This window comes from Ailuropoda melanoleuca, chromosome 7, assembly GCF_002007445.2.
Source record: "Ailuropoda melanoleuca isolate Jingjing chromosome 7, ASM200744v2, whole genome shotgun sequence".
Lineage (NCBI taxonomy): Eukaryota > Metazoa > Chordata > Mammalia > Carnivora > Ursidae > Ailuropoda > Ailuropoda melanoleuca.
Window position 1 is genome coordinate 116,234,581 of NC_048224.1, and position 27,905 is coordinate 116,262,485.

Consider the following 27,905-nt stretch of genomic DNA (forward strand, 5'->3'; position numbering starts at 1 on the left):
TATATATTATATATATAAGTTTGTTTGGATCAGAGTTTAGATCTGAGAGTGACTTATCCATGGCCTCGGTAACAAGGAGAAGATTGAACTCAAACTGTTGTGCAGACACCTTGCCTGTGCATCTCCTCCTGCAGGCCATTAGCAGTCAGCTTTGAATACCATTCCTCATTTTCAATAACTGTTAAAAAAAATGATCAAAGAAGACAATTGAGGTGATACAAAGGAACTTTATTTAATACTGTATGACACTGACAGTCTCCTTTCACAGAACTTCAAAATGGGGCAGAAGGCAGAGGGTTCTTTTATAGGATAAAGAAAAAAGAACAGGAAGAGAAAAATAGAAAAAAGGAAAAAAAAAACTATTGTCTTTGGTCAAATAGTCAACTTTGGGGTATGAAGGCTCAAAGTTGGTTTGGCATTTGGGAATTGGCTGATTGGTTGACTATGTGGGACACAAGAGTTATCTACATTTCGGTTTACTGACGTGGCACCACAGGCAGGAACGACTCCAGCTTGGGCTTAGTTATTTCAACATATTTGATCATCTGAAGAGAACTTTCAATTTACAACTGAATAGAGCCTGCTTCTTCCTCTCCCACTCCCCCTGCTTGTGTTCCCTCTCTCGCTGGCTGTGTCTCTCTCTGTCAAATAAATAGATGAAATCTTTAAAAAAAAAAATCCCTGGGGTAGGAAAATACTACATTCATTACAGGAATTGAAAAAAAGAGTCAGTATGGTGGTTGAATGTGTCTATAAATTACTGATAGATTGACGCTGAAATAGAAGAAAGACAGAAGCCAATTATGTAGGGAATTGTAAGCCAGCTTAATAATTTGTCTCTTTATGTTAAGAACAATGAGTAAAAAACTTCTAAAGTCTCATATTTAACAGAATTTTTCTTGACACTGCTGACTTGTCTACCCTTCAAACTAGATTAGACATAAAGGGGAATTGATTGATTAACATTACTGAAAAAATTTATGATTCATACATGACAGTGAAAGACTGAATATACAATTGGACAATAGACAGACCATCTATAAAAATAAAACTATGACCCACAACCTGCAGGAATCTGCCCAGTAAACCAACCCGTCATCAGCAGTAACCAGACCAGGAAGCCAGTTTGCAGTAAATCAGACTTGTGGGTGGCCAGATTGCTATCTCTCCTGACAATACAGTAACTCATACCATATTCAGCCCAAAATAGTGAGGGTTGATGAATCACTAGAAGCTTCCCTAATTTTTTGTCCCCATTTTCAATGTAGGACCAACCACAGAAAGCCAAATACACACCCCTGACCATTCTAGCTAATCTGTCTACAGCTTCTCCTTTTCAACACCCTCCAATTACAGAATATCTGAAGCCTTCCTTTGGTCCAGTATAAAGCTTTCTCACTTCATTGCCTGCCTTTGTGTCTCTGCCAAAATTTAAGTGATGGTGACTGACTTCCTTGTTATAGCAAGTCTGAGTAAATAGCCTTTGCTTCCTCTTATTTGCCTGACCTTCATTTATTTCCACAACTGGGTTCACTGACTCACAGAAGCTGTCAGTAATCTCTCTTTCTGTTCTCTCCCTATTTTTCCACCTCTCTGGTCAGCTTTCTTCTATTTTGTTTTCTCTCACAAGACCAAGATGTCCAGTGATAAGCTAGTATCAAGGCTAATATCATCTTACAGATACAAATCACAGATAAAAACTAAATTTATATATCTAAAGACAGACCCAGAAACATGTCCAGGGTGATCACAGTCCCATCTCAGGGCACAGCTCCATTCCTGAACCAACAATAGTTTGCAAGCAGGTGGTTTGTTACTGGGGTTATGACTTCTGTATAGGATTATTATAGGGGAAAAAATGATGCCTAGGTTTATTTCAATTTTAGGTAAACAACAAACATGTTTTTTAAAAATGCACACATGTCTTGTGAAATAATATATGAAAAATAATTTTTGTTTACCTAAAATTCAAATTTCGCTGGGCATCCTGTCCATGGCGTAGCAACCCGAATCACATGGCATGAAAGGCAAAGCTGTCATTACCTCATATAACAGACTGTGAGGTTGTTCAGGGACAAATCCAGAAAGGAAAGGTGCTAAGCTGAAAAACAGTAATATGTCATTAAAACTTTTGAATAAGGGAGGTATTCAGATTTGAAATTTGAAAGAATAAGCCTGGTTGCTATGTTCAGAGAAACTAGAGGAAGTAAGAGAGGAGATAGTATATTAATGGGAGGCTGTCACAGAAGATAAGATAAAATGTGGGTGGTTGTAGCTGGGATGACGGCACAGGATAAAGACAAGATATCAGGCAAGTGGGGCAGTAGAATCAGTAGCAGTTTGGGATTGTTATTTATTAATTAAAATGAGTAAAGTTAGTCAGATTACAATTAAACTGTTATAATTAAAGAGAATTTAGCAAGTATACCGGATGCAAGGTCACTGTGCAAATTTAATTTTATTTTTATAAATCAACCATAAACAACTCAAAAGTGAAGTTTAAAAATATGACATATAGAGTGGCATCCTAATCACAACTTGACTAAAAATAAATCAAATAAAATTTGGGTAAGATTTCTTTACGGTAAGATACAAAGCTTTTGAGAGTAGATAGAAAATACTGAACTAAATGCAAATATACATCCTATTTGGTGCTTAGCTGCATTAATATTATAAAGTTGATATCCCCCCCTCCTGAAATTATGATGGAGCCCCAATCAAAATTTAAGCAGGTGTTTTTGTGAAAATGTACAACTTGGTTCTAAAAAAAAATATGGAAATACAAGAACCAAATATAGCCAAGGCAATCTTGAAAAAGTACACAGTGGTTGAATGTACTTTGCTAGATTTTAATACCTATATTAAAGTCAAAGTAGTTCAGAGCATTGGTATTGACACAAGAATAAACAAATAGGTTGATGAGACAGACCTAATAGAGTTCTGAAACAGAACCAAGTACATATGGCTACATTCTTTAAAAAGAGCTAGCTCTGCAGAATAGTTAGGATTATTCTTTTCAATAAAGTGTTCTGGTTTAATAAAAGTTCAATAAATGATTGAATATCCATATGAAAAGCATAGAAAAGTTGACATTTGATTTGCTACAAAATCAAAAATGGTAAGTTGGTCTGTAGATTTATATGTGAAGAAAAAAGAAATAAAATGTGTGAATGATATGTCTAAAGATACAGTAATTACATTCATGTTAAGAAATACTTAACTAAGACACAAAAAATACCAAACATGAGACAATTGTTTGAAATACTAAAATTTAAATAAATTAAAATCAAAGGGTACCATTAGCAGAATGAAAAGGTAAGTTATGGAGTGAAAGAAGATATTTGAAACACATAACCAACAACAGGCTTATACCTAGTATATTTTTAAAACAATTCCTACATAAAAGCATTCATACATAAAAGGCAGAAAACAAGGAGAAAAAAAAAAAAGACAGACATTAAGCAATCACTCTGTGAAAGATAATATCCTAGTGGCCAATAAAAATATAAAAAGGTAACCATTCTATTCTCATTTGCTCTCAGTGAAAAACAACTTAGTCACACTGAGATACCCACCAGAATAGATACAGTTTTATAAAGTTAACAATCTTAAATTTTGGCAAGGATTTGCAGTAACTGGCATTCTCAAACACTGCTGGTGGGAGTATACATTGGTACAAATGTAACTGGTACAAAAAAAAAGAAATGTTTATTGTTGCTTACTAGAATTGCAAATGTAAATTTATTATGACTCACCAATTTTACTCTTATTTATAACCAACAGAAATCTATGTAAAGTTGTAATGAAAGACATTTGCAGATATATTTATGGAAGTGTTATAATAATCCAAAATGTGAAAAACTAAAATGTTCATCAAATGGAAATTGACATTAAATTTTGCATATTCATTTTATATATATGCATGTATATATATATATATACACATATATATGCACACACATATACATAGCAGATATATGTAGTACTATGTTTACTATGTTTCTGTATTTCATTTTATACAATGAAAAAGGAGAAAGCGCTCCTACACAGGTGCATGCACACACATACACAGGTGCATATCATAACAAACTGAGTGAAGTAAAACCTACCCACAAGCATAGTGGTGTAATTCAATTACGTAAAAGTCAAAAACAGACCAGATTAGGTTATGATTGTAAAATTCAGGATAGTGAGAAATTAGGAATGTAGCAGAAAACTATCGTTTTCTTCCAATTATCTATTGCTACATAGTACATGGGGGCTCCAAGATGCCTCTTATTTTCCTCATAATTTTTTGAATCAGTAGCTCGGAAATGACTTGAGTAGGTGGCTCGACTCTGATCTACACGGCCTCAGCAGGGTCCACGAGGGTTGGAAGATTTACTTATCAAGTGATTTCTTTACTCAGTTTTGCTTGGGTCCATTCCCACTCCCATTATGTCTCATTCTCCAGGGGTTTATTAGATGGCTTTGACTTATCATAATACGCTTGTCTCAGAACAAACTTTTTACGTGGTAGCTGGCTTCCAAGAATAAGTCTTCCAAAGATTAAGTATAAGCTGCAGTTCTCGTCTGGTCAGAAGCTTGCACAAGCTTTATTTCTGCCATATTATATTGGCCACAGTAATGATAGAGACTTCCCAAACTAACAGGAGACATCGGGGCACCTGGGTGGCTCAGTTGGTTAAGTGTCTGCCTTCGGCTCAGGTCATGATCCTAAGGTCCTGGGACTGAGCCCCACATTGGGCTCCTTGCTTGGCGCTGAGCCTGCTTCTCCCTGTCCCTCTCCCTCTGCCTGCTGCTTCCCCTACTTCTGCTGTCTCCCTGTCAAATAAATAAATAAATAATCTTAAGAAAATTTTTAAAAATAAAAGGAAGGGGACATTTAATGGAGGAAGAAGAAGAAAGAAAGTGTATTACTTTTAATCTAGCATAGGCAGGAACAATTGGGAAGAAGCTTAAAAGATGTTTTTGGAATACAATTAATATTTTATTTCTTTGTTAGAATAATAGTTACATAAGTTTGTTCAATTTGTTATAAATCATCAAGTTACAGGCTTAAAATATGTGTTCTGTGTGTATACATCTATATATGCTGTATTAAGTTTAAAAGGTAAAAAAAAAAATCACGTCCTAGCTGAAGTTATTTTTAATGAAAAATGTTAGAAAACTTTATCATGTTAAAATACTAATTATAAGGATGATGTAGTGAGAAAGATTAAACTATTCAATGAATATTTGATGCCTCCAATATCATAGGCATATTTTAATACTTAGATGTTTTAAAGATACCGAAGAGAGAGAGAGAGAGACATAGAAAGACAGAGAATCCAGGATCAAAGAGGAGATGAGAATTCATCCCAGTTTCAGATATAGGGGCAAGAAGTTAAATGAAATATATCTATTTCTTCTATAAATTAGGGAAAATTTGAGTTAATCACTAAAATTCCAAAATTTGGTGCAATATATAGTCGTACAGATTTGGGAAGCTCATTGACCCCCAAATGGGGAAAATTCTAAGAATTAAGCATAGGCACATCACAGATAAGCTCTTGAAAAACAATGATAAATAGAAAATCTTGAAATCAGGTAGAAAAAATATATGACATTATATCAGAGGAATAATCTTTCAATGACTGCAACTACTAATCAAAAGCTACGTAGCCTAGAAGACTGCAAAAATGACTTTAACACTGAATGAAAAACAACAAAAAGCCTCATTGCAGAATTCCATATCCACTAAAGTATCCTTTAACAATGAATACAAAATAAATATATATTTTCCAATAAAGCTAATCTAAGATTATTTTTGTCATCATACCCACATTTATAATGAGAGAGATTTTTCAGTCTGAATGGTAATACCAAGGTAAACTCATACTTTTAAAAATGAATAAAGAGCATATCAAAGATAAATTGTCAGGTACTTATGAAAAGACTAGATTTTCTCCTATTTTCTTTAAAAACTACATAGCTACTAAATCAAAAATTATAGCATTTTTCCTGTAGCATTTATAGTGCTGTAGGTTAATTAATTAATTAAGTTAAAGAGTGTGCAAGTAGATAAAGGAAGGGGCAGAGGGAAAGGGAGAGAGAATCTTAAGCAGGTTCCACACTCAGCATGGAGCCCAATGTGGGGTTCGATCTCAAGACCATGAGATCATGACTTGAGTCAGAATCAAGAGTCAGATGCTCAACTGACTGAGCCAGCTGGGTACCCCCATAGTATTGTAGATTTAATACATATGCTAGCTATAACATAAAAAGACCATGAAAGGGGCACCTGGGTAGCGCGGTCGTTAAGCGTCTGCCTTCGGCTCAGGGCGTGATCCCAGCGTTCTGGGATCGAGTCCCACATCGGGCTCCTCTGCTGGGAGCCTGCTTCTTCCTCTCCCACTCCCCCTGCTGTGTTCCCTCTCTCGCTGGCTGTCTCTCTGTCACATAAATAAATATTAAAAAAAAATCTTTAAAAAAAAAAAAAAGACCATGAAAGATGGAAATATATCTATATGATTGAAAAGTTTCTATAATATGTGTGAAGCAATACAATGTTACCTCTCAGTAGACTATACAATTTAGAGATTCATATCATGCTATCTAGAGCACTGAAAAAATATGTAAGAATACATAACTGAAAACAATGGATGTATTAAAATTGATCTAAGAAATTAAAAGAATTAAAAAATAGATACATAAAGAGAAATTGAAGAACAAAAGCTAGAGTGGATAAATAGAAAACAATACAAAGATAGAGCTATATTTAACCATATCAATCATGGAATTAAATGTGAAAGGACTGCATAATCAATTAGGTTGTCGTTGAAGTCAGGTAGACTCAATGGACATTTTTTCCTATTTTTTTCTTTCCTTCAATAAATCACAATGTAATCAATATATCTGTATCTTATTCATATGGATGAAAAAAATAATACAGTAATTTATTTACTCTTACTGTCTTATTTCTTAAACAATTGTTTATAGAGATTTATGTGGTAGGCACTAAGGCAAACAAACAAACTCCTTTAAAACTAATCAGCGTTTGTGTCAAAATGGCAGCATATTTTCCCCCTAATTCAAAGTCAATTGCTGGGTGCTCAGCAATTATGCAAACAGCTATGTGATTTACATTTTTGTTAGTCAAAATACAGTAAATAAATAATGCATGTTCTTTACAAAATACCGTGTGTATGGTAACAGAGTTTTGTACAGAATCACAAGAATCTGAAATTAACTTTCATGTAGTTAGCATGAAATAGTTGCAAAGATAAGCCTGTTGCCAGACATAGAGTGGTTCCATCCATTCACCTAATTTGGAGAAAACCTCTTATTTGAATTTCTTCTCAAATTTTGTTCTTTTATGTGGCAATTATGTTTTCTGTATTACTTGTGTAAACATTTACGTTAATTTGTACTGATTTTCCTATAATTTGCTCTTCCCCTCTTTGAATACTTAGTTAACATCATCATTGTTGGAAATAAACTAGCCCTTAGAATTCTTATTCAAACTTTGAATAAGTAATTATCATCCTTAGGTAAAATATATGGTCTCTCGGATTCATCTGCTTGATGCTTTTGGAGATCCTTTATGGTGTAAAATATAAGTATATATAAAAAGAACTTTTAATTTGGTGTTTTCAGTGGTACCTTCTTAAAATGAAAGAGGAGGAAAACAAGTGGAAAATAGTTATCGAGATTTTACTTTGTGTGCTAGTCACACGTATTGCCTGAATCATTGCTCTAACAACTTGGCATAATGTACAGGAATACAAATTATATTTTTAGGAGATTTTCTTCATCCTACTTACCAGAAAGTAAGACTTCTTTAACTTTATTGTGAGCAGAGCCATATACAATGCCATGTTAATGCCTTAAGAGATGCTAAGCACTACAGTGGTCCAGTCTCCCCTTATATTTTTTAATACATCGATAATAAACTATCCGGTGACTCCCTCAATTTATGTTGCTCTTGTTTGGTTACCTAGGTAGAGTGGGAGCATCGGTTATCAAGGTCTTTATTAAGAAATCAATATATTTATTTGTTTTATCTGACCGTGTCTGAAATGTGAGTTTATGGTCAGTCTCCCGATGGTGCTCCAGAGCACGTGTCAGATTCTTCAGCTACAGTTTTCTCCTCTTGTCATCGTAATATGGTCTCTGGTCACTTGTGGGTTCCGATGTTCTGCAAGGACCCTTTCAGAGATGATCTCAGTTCTATTTCACTTTCTCCTACTTTGGATATAAAAGTCAGCAGACAGACTGTACTTCACTCTGGTCCCCAGCACACCTTTTCACAAAATATCACCAACACTTATATGTAGTAGCAACAAATAATCTATTAGAAGAGTTTGTACATTGAGACAATGAGCTCAAGCTGGATTTCACCTAGTTTCTAGCAAGTTTCTGTGTGACTGTGTCCAGTTAAACTTTTTAAATACAGGGTGTATCCATTTTTTTACTGTTTTTCAAACTCCTGCAAGACTCTGTTCACATCCAACCCCTTGAAAAGGGTACAGTTCATTCCTTTCTATAGCTCATAGTTTGTTGTTTCATTCTTTAAAATTGTCAACTTTTTAGGATGTTTGAGAATGAAACCTAATTTTCCTTTCAGTGAAAATCCTCTATATAAGCCAAAGGTATTTTCTGACTCAATATGCAAAAGCCCTAAGAATACATGTTGGAGTCCCCCAAAGTCTAGGTAATATAGTCCTAAATAACACACTATGTATAAATTCACCCTTGCAAAAATATTTTTGATAAGCAAAGGCTGGACTACATTTTTTTGACATTTTTCTTTGGGAGAAAGTGAAAAAAAAAATAGTCCTCACTTGCTATTGTCTTATGCTGCCAGTAACCAATCAATAGAGAAGTTCTTAAATGGGAATAGTTACATCTTTGGTAATAATAAAAACATTCAGGCATAGTGGAATCTGAATATAGTGGGGTTTTAATTTTTTTTTTTTTTTTACAGAATAGCATTGTGTGAGGAGCTCCACAGAGCTAATTCTCAGTGAAACAGGTCAAAGTTATTTTTAATAAATAACTTGATGATGCCTTTCTGTTTATTTGTGTCTGCTTTAATTTCTTTTATGGGTATTTTATAGTTTTCTATGTACAAGTCTTTCATCTCCTTGACTAAGTTTATTCTTAAGTATTTTATCCTTTTTGGTGCATTACTCCACTTACACAAGGTATTTAAAATAGTTAAACCTATAGAAACAAAGAATAGAATGGTGGCTGCTAGGGGCTGTGGGGACCTGGAGGAATGGGGATTCATTGCTCAGTGGGTATAATGTTTCAGCTATGCCAGATGACCAAGTTGTAGAGATTTATGCATCATAGTACCTATCATTAACAATATGGTATTGTGCACTTTAAAATATATTAAGAGTATAGATTTCATATTAATTGTTCACACACACACACGAACACAAGGAAATTTTTAGAGGCTATAGATATGTGTAGTACCTTGATTTTGATGATGGATCATAGATGTATGCATATGTCCAAACTCATCAAGATGTATACATTAAATGTGTGCACTTTTAGTATATCAATTATACCTCAATTAAGCAAAAAAAAATTTTTTTTCAGTCTTCTGAAAAAAAGTGAGCATTGGTGGCATTTGAACCATGATCACTCCCTCCCCTCCCACTCCCAGCCAAGTATGATGGAAAGTCTATTCTAGATTAGTGCAGCCAAGAACACAGGGCTTCCTCTTCTACCGTCTCCCAGTTGAGGGATAAAATTGTTGTGTAGGAGAGGCAGAGTGTCCACATTATCCTCTTATCCCTGAGCTACCTGTCGCAGGGGCTACGTTCTGAGTGAGTGAAGCTAAGGGATAAGTTTCTTCCTTCTTGTGCATATTCCCCACTTATGATGTTCAACCTCAGGAATGGCACACACAGTAACACTAGGCCCCTTAGCTCACGAACGCTGGCTCGTTCATTAAGTGAAGACTCTGTACTAGGAGAGACAATTTTGAGACAGGGAAACTGAAAGACTCCATAAAATTCTGGGTTTTTTTTTTGTTTTGTTTTGTTTTGTTTCCTTTTTCTGCTTCTATTCTTGCTAGGACCTGCACTCCAACCCCACTTTATACATGCCTCATAATGCAGATAGCATATATCCTTCTTCTAAGGGATAAGGAGTTAAGGATTTCTCTAGAATAGGTACTATTTAAGGAAGACCAGGTGAGAATAACTGGACAAGTGTATTCTAGACCATCGGCACTAGACATCTCACTGCCAAGGACCCCTGGATCCAAGGATTAACACCTGGGCCCTTGTTTTTGTTCTAACTGGTTCCTAGATGCCTCAGGGGACACATACACCAGAGACCACCATCTTCAACAAACACCCCCAGATCCTGAACAAAGACAGGACTCCCTCCTTCCCTTTTTGAGTCTCCCAGACATTCCATCTGTGTCTGCTCTGTATCTTCAATAAACTCTGCTCTCATTCCCTTGGCTTGCATTTGATTTCCATCCTTCAAAANTTCCCTGTTGGCTTACATTTGATTTCCATCCTTCAAAATGCCACAGACCCTCTTGGCTGGTCCTGTGGAACTCCCTTGGGGTCCTCTGGACCCAGCCTGCTGGCATAAATTTGAAAAAAACACCGAGTATTGCCCTGGCCCTTTTACTGAGCCCTAGGATGCAAACACAAGACTGCGACTATCCCTGCCACCAGCTCCAGAGCCATGGGTCAGCTATTTTGTGATGGTAGATTTTACACTATAGGAAACAGACTTTACTAATATATTCCAGCCTGTCAATAAACAAATAAATAAGCAAACAATAGTAACAGGTACCAGAGTGAGAAGAATCAGTACCCAGAACTACTACAATATGTTACCTAAAATGTTTGCTTTCCAACAAAAAAAAGGTCTGAGTCATGAATACTCATACAAAAAAAGAAAGTCTGACCCACGCACAGGTTGAAAAAAAGACAGTAGAAATTGCTGGTGAGATTAACTATATGTCATCTTTAGTCAACAAAGACTTCAAAATAACCATAAAAATATGTTTAAAGAAGTAAATCATATTTTGTAAAGGAAGTGATGATGACAGTGCCTCATCAAATAAATGCCAATAAATAGATTGAAATTACATAAAAAGCAAACCAAATGGAAATTCTAAATTTGAAAAGTAAAATGATTGAAATGAAAAGTTCACTAGCGAAGTTAAACAGTAATTTCGGACTGGCAGGAAAAAATGAGCACGCTTGAAGGAAGATCAGTAGAGATGATGCAATCAGAGATACGCACACACAAAAAAAGAATAAAGAAAAATGAACCTGGCTTCAGAGAAATGTGGGGCATCATTAAGCATGCCAGCACACACATGATAGGGGTGCCAAAAGGAGAGAAGAGAGAAAAAGGAGCAGAAGAAATAATGGCTGAAAACTTCCCAAATTTGATGAAAAGCATTAATCTACACTTCCAAGTAGATTGACAAATCCAAGTAGAATAAAGCAAACACATCATATTAAAAATTGTGAAAGCCATAAGAACAAAATATGAAAGTCACAAGGGAAAAATGACTCATTACTTACAAATAATCTCCAATAAAAATAAGAGCTAACTTCTTATGAAAAGAAGTGGAAGTGATGGGAAGGCATAATCAAAGTCCTGCAAGAAAAAACTGTCAACAATATATCCTGTATCCATTAAACTGAAACCAAAATAAAAGACATTCCTAGCTATATAGAAAGTTACATAATTTGTTGCTAACAGAGAAATATTACCAGAAATGCTAAAGGAAGTTCTTCAGGCTGAACACAAGTAACTTCAGACAGATATTCAAATCTACAAACACAAAAAACCAGAACTAGTGAAGGTAATTATGAAATTATAAAAGACAGTATAACTGCATATTTTTATCTTAATTGATTTAAAATCAATTTAATAAAACTAAATATAGGGGTGTGTGTATATATATATGTAACTGTATATATGTGTATGTAATTATATTGTTGGACCAGTCACAGCATAAGGAAGGCAATGTTAGAGCAAAGGAATATTGGGCTCAGTAAATGACAGCAAAGGGTAACTCAGATTCACAGGAAGAAATGATGGGAACTAGAAATGGTAAATAAGAAGGCTAATAGTACAAACACTCTAAATATATTACTTTCTTTTCTTCTTGTAATGTCTTTAGAAAGTATACAAATATAAACTACACCTATCATGGTGAGCATTGCGTAATGTATAGAATTCCCTAATCATTATGTTGTACATCTGAAACTAATATAATGCCATGTCAGCTGTAAACATGATAAAAGTAATGATAAAAACATGTTTTATATATTTATTTATAACTTTTCTAATATATAATTAAAATGATATGTATATTACTTATAAATGTGTATTTATAATTTATATCAGTTATAATTTAATTTGTATTTATAATAATTATTATTTAGCTTACATTTACAATATAATTTATTTATATTTATTTATAATATTTAAAATAATAATAGCCCAAAAAGGAAAAGGGGAGAAATAGAGCCATGCAAGAGTAATGTTTCTGAATCCCACAGACTTACATTAAGTCAATATAAACCTGAAGTAGATTTTGATAAGTTGATACATACATATAAATTCCTAGAGCAACTACTAAAGAAGTAAGCAAAATATATATAGTAAATCAGATTTTTTGAAGCTAGAGGGGTTCTATTTTATAGAGTATGTTGCTGTTTTTTGCTTTTCTAAATTGCATTTCAAAATAGAGTGTTTATCAAATGACTCATCCTGAAGCACCAAAATTTTCTCATTTCTCCATATTAAGGATTTCCATAAGAACTGCCTTTAGTTATTAGTGGCCCAGCAAATGGCATTCCACAGGGGAAAACAAAAACCTGCCTTGAAAGCAAATCTCAATTTCCATTCTAGAACGCAAGGACTACTTTCGTTTCCGGATACCATTTTTTTTTTTTTTGAAGCTTCAAAGTTTATTATCAAGAAAAACCCACTAGAATGGCTAAAGTTCAAACAATGATAAGTGTTCTAAAATATGTTCAGTAGGTGCATTACTAGCATAATTGTTCTAAGAATGTACATTGTTATAAGCATTTTGGAAACCCATTTGGCAATAACTGTTAAAGACCAACTTATTTAAACCTATGGGCTCAAAAACACTTACTCCCGAATATATCTCCAAGAGAAGTACATAAGTATGTACACTAAAACACATATTCAAGACCTTTCAAAACAAAATTCGTAAAGCTTCAAAGTGGAAACATTCAAATTCCTATTGTCAAAAATATCAGAAATAGCAAAATGAAGATCACTAGTGCAATAAAACAGTATTTAGTAAGAGTTTTTTTGTATGTATAAGAGCAGTTCCTGAACTGGGGTCAAACCCCAAACTGATAGGAAGCTTAGGGGCATGCAGTTACAGGAAGACTTACAAAGCAGAAATGAGGAAGTTGCTTAGCTTTTACAATGATTGGTTATTACAGTGGGGTTTCCATATGGCAGGGGATTGGTTAAAAGTGATTATCTCATATCATTTCTTCAAAGGATGACTTAAGCTTATTTTATGACTGTAAGATATTTACAAGAAATAACCTAAGTTATTCTGTGTTGATGAAATAAGCTAGAGTTAGTTTTGCTTGACAAGGAGCTTAAATAGTTTTGTCGGTTCAGGGAATTCTCAAGTCCGATCTACATTTTTTACTTAATTTTAACACTATCAGCAGTAGAATAGATTAAAACAATAACTGAGGTTTGTTTGTACAATTAAACGTGATTCTGAGATATAAAAGAACATAATAGATGAATCTCAGTAACAATATTGCCTGAATAAAGGCAGGCAGAAAAGAGAACATATTGAGATTACTATATTTATAAAATGTTCAGAATAAGATAGTAGTTAATGCCGCAGGGAGATAATGATGGATAAGGGACAAGTTAATATGTACAGGGTGAGTAGAAGTAGGTACACAGGTATTACAATTTTGTAAAAATTATTTGAACTATGCACTTAATATGTGATCACTTTGCAATATTTATGCTATAAACATTATATAAATAAAAGTTACATAAACATTATTATAAGTAAAAAGAACTTTTGAATAATTGCTATTACCTCTACTAGACATACTAGTGTCTTGCAATTTAGTTTCTCATTATTCTTGATAGAGCCGGAAACAAATCTTAAAAAAGAAAAGTGAGGCAATCTATTGTGTAGAAGGAGAAAAATGGCATAAAGTTTTAGTTAATAGTAAAAAGATATTGTTAAGGAATAAAATCAGCAGAAAGTGGCCAGTTCAGCTGACTTAACTCTAATTATGTTATAATGAGGAAAAATGTGCAAATTAAACACACAGCCAATAAAGAGACCCCATACATAATTTAATAAATTACACATTTAGGGAAGAATAGGGAGAAACATAAGTGGCTTTTTTTCCTCATTCATCACTTCAAATACAAATTCTCGGGGTGCCTGGGTGGCGCAGTCGTTAAGCGCCTGCCTTCAGCTCAGGGCATGATCCCGGCGTTCTGGGACCGAGCCCCACATCAGGCCCCTCTGCTAGGAGCCTGCTTCTTCCTCTCCCACTCCCCCTGCTTGTGTTCCCTCTCTTGCTGGCTGTCTCTCTCTGTCAAATAAATAAAATCTTTAGAAAAAAAAAAACAAATACAAATACTCATTAATAGCTTCCTATTTTCCTGCTAGTATTCNTAGTATTCTAGATGCTAGAGATATAACAACAGTTAAAAGAGGCTTTATTCTCTCTCTCAATCCCTGGCTATACCATAGTCATATCTTGCAGATGGCCTTCTGTCCCATGGCCCTATTTTTCAGTCTTCATCTTCTTGGGCATCTTGATGGTTGTATGTTGCGTAAAGAAACCTTTTTATAATACCCATACTTTGGGGTTTCTCCTTTGACTGAAGACTTGCTTTTCTCCTTTGATGAAAAACCTTTTTCTCTTACCCTAAATGGGCACTACTTAACTATATTTCTTTGAGGGGGAAAAAAAAGTGTCTCTACCATTTCTAAAACAATCCAGATATCAAGAATTAGCTGATTATTTGTGCCATTAATACTTCTGTGGCAAAAACCCAGACTCCTTTCACTAATAGAACTGCAGAGTAATGTAACCTAATGCCTAATGGAAAGCGAGGGTGGCACCCCTTATCACAAATGATCTTACCATAAGATACACACACACACACACACACACACACACACACACACATATTCAGGGAAATGTGCAAAACTGCCTTTGAGTTCAAGGTCTTATGAAGTTTCCAAACATTGCAGGTTCCACAAGAGAATGAGGTTTAAGGATGTAGTTATGTCACCATTTATCCTGCTCAGTGCAGCCCCCAACTCCTCAGTTGCTATGCAGCCTTTAACCGTCAGCAGCTTTCCAGCGCATAGTTGCTGCTTTCCAGGGAGGTCGTCAAGAAGGCAAATTTCCCTTTCTTGGACCTTTTCATTCCTCTTAATATTTCATTTTTCTCTCCTTTTACTTAATCTCTTCTAAATCATTATATATGGCTTATCATTCATTTGATTCAATCTTCAAGTCTTTCAATTCCGTTCTAGTTTTGTGGTGCCACAATTGAACTCCTTAATTTTTTCCTACTTCGCAGGCTAAGAGAGCCTTAGAGGTTTCCTCTGTCTTTGCACTCGTTTTGAAACACTTCTTTCCTTTATCCTGGTTTTGATAGATTACATTCTGGAAAGAAGAAGAATGAGAAAACCACCATATTTGTGTGAGAATCTGTACAACTATAATTTCTATTTGTGATGAACCTAGTGGAATGGAATGAGTATCAAAATTATCATCAGGCAGCTGTCCCCATTGGGAAGAGGCAAAAAAATATAATAAAAAAGTTTCTATAGAGCAGTGCCATCTTGCATATTGATGGGAAAGACATTACCAGAGTTGAAATGTGATTCAGAAGCAAGGAAATATCAAGTCTTTCTAGGTAACTAACTAGTTGACCCAAGCACATTTTTTTTTTCATTTAAAAAAATACTTAGTAAATATCCTCTTTGTACCTACTAGGAGACAATCTCTTTAAAACAACCTGGAGATACAAAGTTTAAAATGCATAATTCCTCTGTTGAAGAAGTGAAAACTCTCTGACTACTGTAGTTAAGATTCTGTTCAAGCTGGAGAGAGCAAGAAAGCTGTAGCCAATTATACTATCCTTATGTGCCTTTCATTTTATGCTTATTCCACATAAAAATTCATTGTTTGATTTACTTTTGAGATAGCCAGAAAATTTGAAAGCATCACTTTAATTTATTGGTGCAGTAAATAAATAATGTTGTTTATTACCTTATAACCAAATTATAAATTAAAGTTAAATATCACAAGAACCAGGACATTTAAATCAGAATTATAGGTATATCATGCGTCTATCGGAACATCTTCATAGGAAGTCAAACTGGTGTCAGAAAGGTGCTGGTTGACAATAAATTTAAAATGAGACAAGAATTATGTGATTCCAAAGCAGGAGAGATGATTATAGAAACAATATTCATGATGGTTAAGGATCTTGGAGTCGGAGCAGGTTAACTGAATTCAAACATTGACTCTGACACTCTACCTGTGTCACTTTGAGAAGATAATTTAACTGCTCAGTGATTCATTTTATTTACCTGTACAGTGATGTTTATAAGAGCACCTACCTACAGGGTTGTTACAGAGGTCAGAGCTGCTTAGACTAATTCCTCTTTCTTACTAAGTGCCAGGCAGCAAATGCTATCAAGTTATAATATCCTGACACTTTTCTACAAAAGAAATGTCACTCCAGAGACCATCATTATTGAATACATGGGCCAGGAAATTTCTTCCTGAATAGTGTTGGAGACCCAGTGCTAACTTGGGGCTTCACAGCTTCATTTTACTAGCTTCACTTACTGCCACCTCATTCACTTCACAGTTTTCAGAGAAGCAAAAACACAATAATTAGGTTTCGGTTAAGTAAGTTGCCTTACCATTTCAGTTCTACCTGTAGGAGATTTTACCCAGGAGGTTGTAAGGATGTTTTGGGTATTCTCAAAGTTGTCAATTTCAGATTTGCATGTAACAATTGCATTTACTCTCAAAGTGTGCAATTAATGCCCATTAAATTTGATTTTAAATTTGAATTGGGAAACTCCACTCTCATTGATTGAAAGGTTTTGAATAATTTTTTCATTCCCCAGAAAGAACTGGATTACCTTAAAAATGAGTAAACCTATGAGTGATTTTAGTCCTAAAATTTTGATTTTGCTTGCATCACTGATGGTAAAGTATATATTGATATATTTGAGGGGTTTATAAATTAAATCCAAGATAGTCACAGGATGGAAATTAGCATTTATTACTCTTTTAATGGTCTGATCAATATAACAAATGCTGCCCATTGATAACTAGATACCTCCTGCGTTGCACAATTTGTGTTGATGGCATCATTATGGCTCTTAACTATCAATGATTTTATTTATTCAAAATATGTCCAGGGAACCATGGGAGAAATTTTATTATCGATCTGATACAATTCCATTTTTTTCAAAAATGTCAATATTTTGTATTCAGTTTATAGTTCCTGCAAATGCATTTTCTGCACATAGTTACTATGAATGACTTATTCTGTGGTGCTTACTTGGTAATCTATGCGAATAATAAAATAAGGTGTTGTTCTTGATTTCTTCCTCCCATGATATGTTAAGTACAAGATGAAGTAATCTAAGCCTGTGAATAAATCCTCAAATGATAAGTAGAAATGAAATACAGTTGACTTTGGAACAATGGAGGGGTTAGGGGTTCCAACCCACATGCAATTGAAAATTCACATATAACTTTTGACTCCCCCAAAACTTAACTACTCATTGCCTACAGTTGACCAGAAGCCTTGTGATAGCATGAACAGTTAACATGTATTTTGTATATTGTACATATTATATACTGTATTCTTACCATAAAAGTTAAGCCAGAGGAAAAAATGTTAAGAAAATCATGAAGTGAAAAGTACATTTACAATAGTGTACTGTATTTATTGAAAAAAAAATCCGTGTGTAGGTGGACCCACTCAGTTCAAACATGTCCTGCTCAAGGGTCAGTTGTACTCCACATTATGGTTCTGTGGCCTCTTGTGTGCAGTCTCTCTGTTGGAACCCGCAAGACACTGAGTTTCTACCACATCAGGCATCTGTCATGTAATCTAATCCTCATATGATTCTTAGGGACACTGAGACAGGCTACAGATATGATGGAAGGGATTGGCACAACTAAAGACTACATTTGATTCTTATCATTTAACATTATAAAATAACTTTCCAGTAAATTTCACCATTACAGCCTCTTAGTTCATTTACTTAATAAGTCCATTCATCATTCCTAAATACTATTTGTGTGCCTTGTAAATTTACCTTCTTGAGGATGTATACTACTTTATCAATGAGAAAAAAAGTTATACTCACGTTCCTGAGAAAAATTGAAAGCAGTGTCTTTGATGACGATTTTAGTATTTCTGTATAGTTTTTATTTTCTCTAAATAAAATCACAGGAAAAAGCTTTACCATTTATAATATAAAATTTGTAATCTTAATATAAAATTTACACCTTAGAATTTAGGCTATGTAAGAAAAAATACTATGGACAATAGCCCATAGGGTTGACAATTTACAATAATTTCATTTCTTAGTTTTAGTTACTAGTTACCCTTACTTTTTAGAAATAGTTTAAGAAATTAAGGAATGTAAGGAGGGAATGGAGTAAATTTTATTATAGCAGAGGAAAGAAAAATATATGGTGTAGATACTGAAAGTTGTCAGGAGGACCTCAGAAATGACCTAGTAACTCCATTATCTCCCAGATACAGGGTAATGAGAGAGCAGAGCAGATTTATCAGCCTCTCCAAAAAGTAACTGTCTTTTAACTTCCATCCTCATCCTAATGCTATATAAATACCAGATTTTGCCTCTTAGGCAAATTGCTAGTGCTCTATATTTAAGCCTTTTTGTTTTTCCCTTCTAGTCGTTTCAAGATGTGGATATTTTAGAATGCCACACATGGAAAGCTTGAAGGTTTCATAAATGAAAGATATTTTCTTCTGATGGAATTTATTTTATTTTATTTAAAGATATATTTATGTATTTTAGAGAGAGAGAGTGAGAGCAGGGGAAGTGACAGAGGAAAAGGATACCAAGCACATATACTGCTGAGCTCATGGAGCCCAACCTGGGGCTCCATCTCACAACCTGAGGTCAGGACCTGAGCAAAAATCAAGAGTTGGACGCTCAACTGACGAACCACCCACGTGCTCGTGGATGAAATTTATTTTAGAAATAATATGTGCACAAGGAGGTTTATTCTTTGGATACCTTACCTCTGGTTTCTAAATCATATGTATATATATGATTATATATATATATGTATATATATGATTTATACATTTATTTATTTATATAAATAAAACAGAAAATTTCCTGGACAGATATCAAAGAAAGAAAGAAAAATATCATAGAACCTAAATGTATTAATAAGACATTTAATAGAAGAAAAAGGAGAGAGATCAGAAACTTCATGATGGCTGAATAATGTTTGTTTGCTTATAACTGAAGTAAATTGGCATGCAATATCCTATTAGTTTCGGGTGTATATCATAATGATTTGATATTTTATACATTACAAAATGATACCCACAATAAGAATAGTTACCACCGTCACCATACAGAGTTATTATAATATTATTGACTCTATTCCTTTAGCTATACATTACATCCCCATGACTAACTTATTATATAGCTGAAAGTTTGTACCTCTTAATCTCCTTCACCTACTTTGCCCATCCCCCCAATCCATCCTGCTTTTGGTAACCAGCAGTTTGTTTCTTGTGTCTGTGGATCTGTTTCTGTTTAGTTTTTGTTTGTTCATTTGTTTTGTTTTTTTAGATTCTACATATATGTGAAATCGTTAGGTGTTTATCTTTCTCCATCTGATTTATTTCACTTACATAATATGTTCTGGGTCCATCCCTGTTATTACAGATGGCAGGATTTCATTCTTATGGATGAGTAACACTTTAATATATATATTATACTTAATATATATATAACTTATTTTTTATCCATTTTTCTACAGATGGACACTGAAGTTTTCATATCTTGGCCATTGTAAATAATGTTGCCATAAACATGGTGGTGCATATATCTCTTTGGATTGGTGTTTTGTGTTTTTCGGATAGATACACAGAAGTGGAATTGTTGGATCATATGGTAGTTCTACATTTAACTTTTTGAGAACCCCCCCGCCACGTACCATTTTCCATAGTGGCTGCACCAATTTACAGTCCCACTAACAGTGTATGAGGGTCTCCTTTTCTCCACATACTCACCAACACTTGTTATTTTTTGACTTTTTGATGATAGCCGATCTGACAGGTATGCTGTGATAACTCATTGTAGTTTTGATTTGCATGTCTCTGATGGTTAGTGATATTTAACATCATTTCTTGTGCCTATTGGCCATCTGTATGTCTTCTCTGGGAAATATTCAAGTCCTCTGCCCATTTTTTAACTGGGTTATTTTTATTTTGTTTTGATATTAAGTTGTGTAAGTTCTTTATGTATTTTGGATATCAACCCCTTATCAGATGTATGATTTGCAAATATTTTCTCCTATCCACTAGGTATCCTTTTAATTTTGTTTGGGTTTCCTTTGCTGTGCAAAATGTTTTTACTTTGATGTAATCTCATTTGTTTATCTGTGCTTTTATTGCCCTTGCCCGAGGAGACTGGTCCTCCAAAATATTTCTAATACCAGTGTCAAAGAACTTACTACCTACGTTTTCTCCTAGAAGTTTTATGATTTCAGATTTTACATTCAAATCTTTAATCCATCTTTTTTAAGATTTTATTTGACAGAGAGAGAGAGCATGCACAAGCAGCGGGAGGGGCAAAGGGAGAGGGAGAAGCAGATTCCCTGCTGAGCAGGGAGTCCAATGTGGGACTCGATCCCAGGACCCTGAGTCCATGACCCAGGTTGAAGGCAGGCCATTAACTGACTGAGCCACCCAGGTGCCCCTTTAATCCATTTTTTAAGTTTATTTTTGTATATAGTATAAGGTGGTGGTTCAGCTTCATTCTTTTGTACATAGCTGTCCAGTTTTCCCAGCACCATTGAATCATAAACAGACTATCTCTTCCCCATTATATATCCTTGCCTTCTTTGTCATAGATTAATTGAGCATATATGTGCTGGATTTCTTTCTGGGCTTTCTATTCCATTCTGTTGACCTACATGTTTGTTTTGTATTTGGCACAAAATACTGTTTTGATTGCTGTAATTGTAGTTTTGACAGCTATAAATTGTAGTAGAGTTTGAAATCAGTGATACCTCTAGCTTTGTTCTTTCTCAGGATTGCTTAGGTTATTGTGGTCTCTTGTGGTTCTATACAAATTTTAGGGTTATTTTTTCTGGTTCTATGAAATATGCCATTGGAATTTTCATAGGGATTGCATTGAACCTGTAGATTATTTTGGGTAGCATGGGAATTTTAACAATATTCTTCTGATCCATATCCAGAGAATTTATCTGTATTTTGGATCAGAGTTGAGAAAAAATACATGGAAGCTTTCACTTAAATAGTAAATTATCTTGTTATAGATATATCATCACCAATGAGAAGTGGTTGTCTACAGATTTTTCTGTAAGGTACATAAATGGATGTGTGCAAGATTTTCTATTTGGGAAAGTAAGAGGAAAAAATAAGATAAAATAAGCATATAAGACTGTCAAGTCTCCTTTCAGTGACTTTTTACATCCTCTTTTTAATTTAGCTTTTGGGGTTTTCTTGGCAAAGAAAAAGGCCAGAACAACTTTTTGTTGAAGGTAGACAGAAGGATTTAGATTCTTACCCTGGGTCTTACAAGCTGTGTGACACTGGGAAAATTACTTCAACTCTCTGAGCCATGGCCTCCTCATCTGTTTAAATAAAGATAAATAGAATATAGTAATGTGGGCTAGCTGTGATAAATGGACACAAAGACACAGCATGATGTCAGTAATAAGTACTCAATAAATTTAGGTATATATAAAATCTGAGCAATATGTATGCATGTATTAGCCAAACTTTGATTCTCAGATGCTTAGAATCCTTCAAAAATGGTTTCAACATACATGATCTGTAAATGCATTTGTATTGATGGAAGAATATATCTGTGTATTGGAAGCTAAATACGCATATAGAATGTAATTAGCATCACCAGAAGCCTATTTGAGTATCTCAATTTAATTTTAATTTAGAGAATTTACCTGAGAGATGCCTTCTGAAACATAATGCATTGATCCAATTAAATTCTGCTTGCATAAGACTAAACTTGACTGACACTGGCATTAGCTGTTTTCACCTTTCTTTTCACTATCTGTTTGAAAGAATTGTTTTCTGAGTGACACCAATGTCCTCTACTTTGTTTCTGGTCCAGATATCTGAAGGAAATATTTTACTGGTTTTGAAATATTCTGTTTGTATTTTTTTAAAATAAGAGTATCTGCTTTCATGAAAAAAGAGAATAAACATTTTATTTAGTTTCAAGTTTTTATTTAAATTCCAGTTAGTTAACATTCAGTGTTATATTAGTTCCAGATGTAGAATTTAGTGGTTTATCACTTACATACAACACCCAGTGCTCATCACAACTGCCCCACTTAACACCCATCACCCATTTAACCCAACCCCCCATCCATCTCCCCTCCAGCAACCCTCAGTTTGTCCTCTATAGTTAAGAGTCTGTTTTATGCTACATATTCTAGATATAATAACTTTTTGATAAAACCTAATTATGAAGCAAGTAAAATGTCCATTTTTATAGCTACTAAGTAGCTAGAAGAGTACTGGACAGAATATTTGCGTTGTACATTCGCTTTGAAAATGATCATGCCCTGAGGCATTATGGAACAGTTATGTCATTTATTTCAAGTTTCCTCAAATAAAGATTCATTTAAAATGTTAGATCTTTAGCTGAATTCATTTTCATTATTTTAGATTCTCCATAAGAATTGTTTTCATATTAAGGAGCCATTAAATAACTCACTAATTTTTATTTTTTCACATGAATTTTCATGACTAATCTGTTAGATTAAAAAGAAAATTGTTATACTTTAGTAGAAAATGTCATATATTCTCAAGTGTCATGTATGTTCATGACTGAAAGTAATTTTGGATAAGTTTTTGTCTCATTAATATTATCACATTAATGAAATTCAATAAATAATTAGTGTAAATCTTAAAGTACTCTGATCTGTATTCAATTTTTACTTTACATCTGAAATAACTACATTTAGGCATTAAATTTAACATATTTTATTATATATAGTATCTACATAAGATGTACTAGATATGCATTAATATATAATAAAATTATGATATAATTCATAATATTTAAAAATTAATAATGAAATAATTCTTAGTAATCATGTATTGGTTTGTATGTGAATAATATGTTTTATTAATTATTATACACTACATTATTAACATATTAACTAATAGATAAACTAATATGTATAAAATCTTATATGTAGTATTGATAATATATATTAGATGTGTACATATACTATGTCTGTATATATTTTGTGTATAAACATTAAGACATCCATTCTTACTTTCTATCCATAAAACTGCTTTTATCTGAATATGGCAAATAATATATCATATCTTTTAAATTATATTTGCTTTATAGCATAAGATTATCATTTTCCTGGATTTCAGTATTTCCCAATTTAATGTAAATGATGTATTTTATAATACTTCTCAGTGGGATACTATGTATAACAAGATAAATTTTCATGCACAATTCTATCATAAACATGGCATCCCACTCGTGGTGAGATGTGTTGATACATTATGTATTTTTACATTATGCCTGTATTTCTTTATTGGAAACACAACCATGTACCTTTTAGATATATTTGACCAAATAATAAGCAGCAATAATTTATAAAAACCAACTGTAAAAATTTGAATTTTATTATGCAAATATAGAAAATGAATAACTAAATGCTATTAACATGGGCCTTTCTGTGAGAAATAATAATCATGTATATTTTAGCAAACATATTTGGTAATAAAAATAATTAAAACATACTCTCAAAAATTTTATGTTAATTGATATTCTTTTAATACATTTGTATCATTTTTGAGATCATTCAACTGACCCTTTGAAAATGAAGAAGCAGGTTGATTGAGGAGACCAGAATTTCATGCCCTGAGACTCAGAACTATTCTCTAGATTGAGGATAGAGTAATATCAGATGGCTAAGACATTTTTGTGATTGATGGAAAGAACAGTAATCAGAGACACATTTAATAATTTATTTTTCTTATCTCTGATGCAGAAAATGGCCTAATCTATCTAATGACAAGTTCAATTACAGTCAACATCTGTTTGACCTTTAGATATATTCCTGGAGTGAACAAATAGTCAAGCTTGCAGGATATGTGGCAAGCATTATATCTCGGTGTGAAATGACCTTGGAAAAGGACATGTTTTCTCTATTATTTTCAAAATATGTAGAAAGAGTGGCAGAGAGGATGAAAGAGCCATTATTGATTAATTAGGATGCTAACTATAAAAAAGAAATACGTGTAATTTAAAATTCAGTGTATACGTTAAAAAGTCAAGAAATAAACATGAAAGTTCTGTTTTAATAGGGATGACAAAGTTTTGGCATTTATACGTCACAAAGAACACTTAAATACTAACAAGAAGAAAATAACTAAATCCAATAGAGATTTGGACAAGGTACATGGAGAGGGATTTTACTGTCAAACAATCCCAAATAACCAATACAAACATGGAATCTTAGTCAAATTTACTGATAATAGGGATAGAAATTAGAAGAGCAATGATACATTACTTAATAGAAGTAACATTATAATATACTTCTGCATAATATCTATTTTTGACAGAGTGAAAGGAGAAGTGTGCTCTGACACATTGCTGGGTGAACTGTGAGAGTTGATAGCTGTTTTAGAGAGCAATGTAGAAAATATATCACAATTAATAATAAAACAACTCACCATTTCATTCCAGACAATGTAATGTATAGCAAATTCTTTTTTAAACTAAAATTCATTGAAACTTTTTTTCATAAAGTCAAAAAATAGAGTCAATATGGGAAAAGTTGATAAAGTATGCTAAATATGTTCTGTGGATTATTTCAATCATTCTGCCGATTGGTTTATTACTAGCCACTATTATTAATAGGACACTTGGGGGTATTTCCATATGTATTGCTGGATGAGAAAGCAACCTTTAAAAAAGTGTGTATTACATGCTATTTTTGGAAAACCTAAGGGAATATCTAAGAAATGTGTCTTTATGTTTACCTTTAAACACAACAAGACTTGGTTTATGAACACAGCAAATGATATCGAGAACATAGCTAAGTTTGTAATATTATTCGATTCCTGATGCTGTCATGAGGACAGAAGGAGAAAGTTGGTATGGATCTATTCTAGACTATGTTGTACCCTCCTTTTTAAAATTTTATATACCGTACAATTTTTTTTTCTTGTGGTATTACTAGTGTTCAAAAATAGCATTGGCTCGGGGTGCCTGGGTGGCACAGCGATTAGGCGTCTGCCTTTGGCTCAGGGCATGATCACAGTGTTATGGGATCGAGCCCCACATCAGGCTCTTCCACTATGAGCCTGCTTCTTCCTCTCCCACTCCCCCTGCTTGTGTTCCCTCTCTCGCTGGCTGTTTCTATCTCTGTCAAATAAATAAATAAAAAATCTTAAAAAAAAAAAATAGCATTGGCTCTTTTGGAACCTGACCCTGAATATATTCCTGGAGTGGTTAACAGAGAAAACTGTTGTGGTCCCAAGCCCTGCTTAAGTCAGAACTCTATTGAGAAATGGAATTAACCTTGAAACTCTTTATTTAGATTTTCAGAGTACATTTTTAAGTATTTAAGTATTTTAGCTTAGATCAAGTATGTCTTCTAGCTTCTTCTCTGGAAAAATATTATGTCAAAATGAAAAATAATTGCATCATTTTTAAGTGACTAGTGAGAAAATAGTTGCTAATTAATTGTTAGATTGAATTTATTACATTGACTCTATAATTGACTTTGGCAACTGGTTCTATATATGGATTAATATATAACTGATTTAGACTGAAAGTATAAGAGAAAAAAAGATGGCATTAAATGACACCAAAGCTAAAGTGAAGTGAGTAGAAAAATGGAATTTCCTGGACCTGATATATAGTGTTGAAACTATTTCAAGATAGGTTATATTAAAAACAAGCATTGATTCTGAAAAATTAATGGATAATATTATATACCAATTTTTCTATGTTTAGACATTCTTAAATAATCATATTTTGTCTCTTAGTTATCTATGGAAAGGAAATAATAGTTTTGACCTTCATTTATCACTTGATACTTAATAAATATTACTGCACGTATAAATTCATAACCCTATTTTTATATGAATATATCCTAAAGCAGAATATTTTATGTAATATAATGTGAGGCTTTTATTTTTATTCAAAAATTATGGAAAGACATAAAACTATAAACATCTACATGTGTTATAGAAAGTATAGTGTTTTACCTGGAGTTAGGATTTATTTTCTCATTTCATTACATTTCATGAAATAGTAAGACTATAGAACATCATGAATATGTGATTACAAAAGAGAAAAGCATTCACTGTATTATTAAAATAATATTTTAAAATGTTACCATCTAATAAAATGGATTTTCATCTGCACAATATCAGACTGAAAAATAATGGAGTATTTTTGCTGTTGTAATTTATTTTTAAATAAATTCAACCTGTAAATACAATTCTCAAATCTGCATCAACTATGGTCAGGCTAATGACACGGCTTTAGGCTTTATATCCATCGAGACTGTTATGATCTTAAATCACTAAATCCCAGTGTGGCAAATCAATACCATTCCTTTAACCATGTAAGTAACAGAAGCCACATTTCCTAACTGTGCTAGATAATGCAACTTTGCTTTTAAAAATCTTGTTTCTTATATAGTATTGAATATTTGATTATTCTCAATATAAATTGTATTAATAACCTTTAATTTGAGTACATATATCCATTGTACTTGCTGATGAGGTAGACATAAAAATTTAATAGTAAGATTCTAGGATATAAAAAGTTATTAGAACATGACTTCAGAAATTATGTACTAGCATATTTGTAGCTTCCCATGGTGCTAGCCACAGTAAGGAAATTCAATGAATATATATTAGTTATTTGAATAATAAGATATCAGTTCTAATATGAAAATTGATGTGAGGTAAGATGAGGACATAGTTCTCTAGACATTTGTTTTGAAAAACTGCTATTTTTGGTTTTTTTGTTGTTGTTTTTTAATTTTTTTTAAAGATTTTATTTATTTATTTGACAGAGAGAGACAGCCAGCGAGAGAGGGAACACAAGCAGGGAGAGTGGGAGAGGAAGAAGCAGGCTCATGGCGGAGGAGCCTGATGTGGGACCTGATCCCAGAACGCCAGGATCACTCCCTGAGCCGAAGGCAGATGCTTAACGACTGCGCTACCCAGGCGCCCAAAAAAACTGCTATTTTTGAGACTCTATGCCTTTAATTTCACCTGTTTCTTTAGAAAACATCTGATTACCCAATAGTGAAAAAGTATTAGAAAAAATTACTATAAAAATACATCACTTTAGAATTGCTTTCACTATATACTGAGTTTCACTTGTACTTATTGTATCTTGTTGTTCTTTTCTCAAGGGTTAAATCAAACAGTATTTCTAATTCAGTAGTTCTGTGTAATATTCTTAGAGAGAAAATCAGAGAAAGAAAATAGCCATTGGATAGAAAGAAAAAAGTATCAATTTAATTTTTATTTTTTTATTGAAGTACCACATTTTCTGTGACTGGAAAAAATAACTGGAGAAATTATCC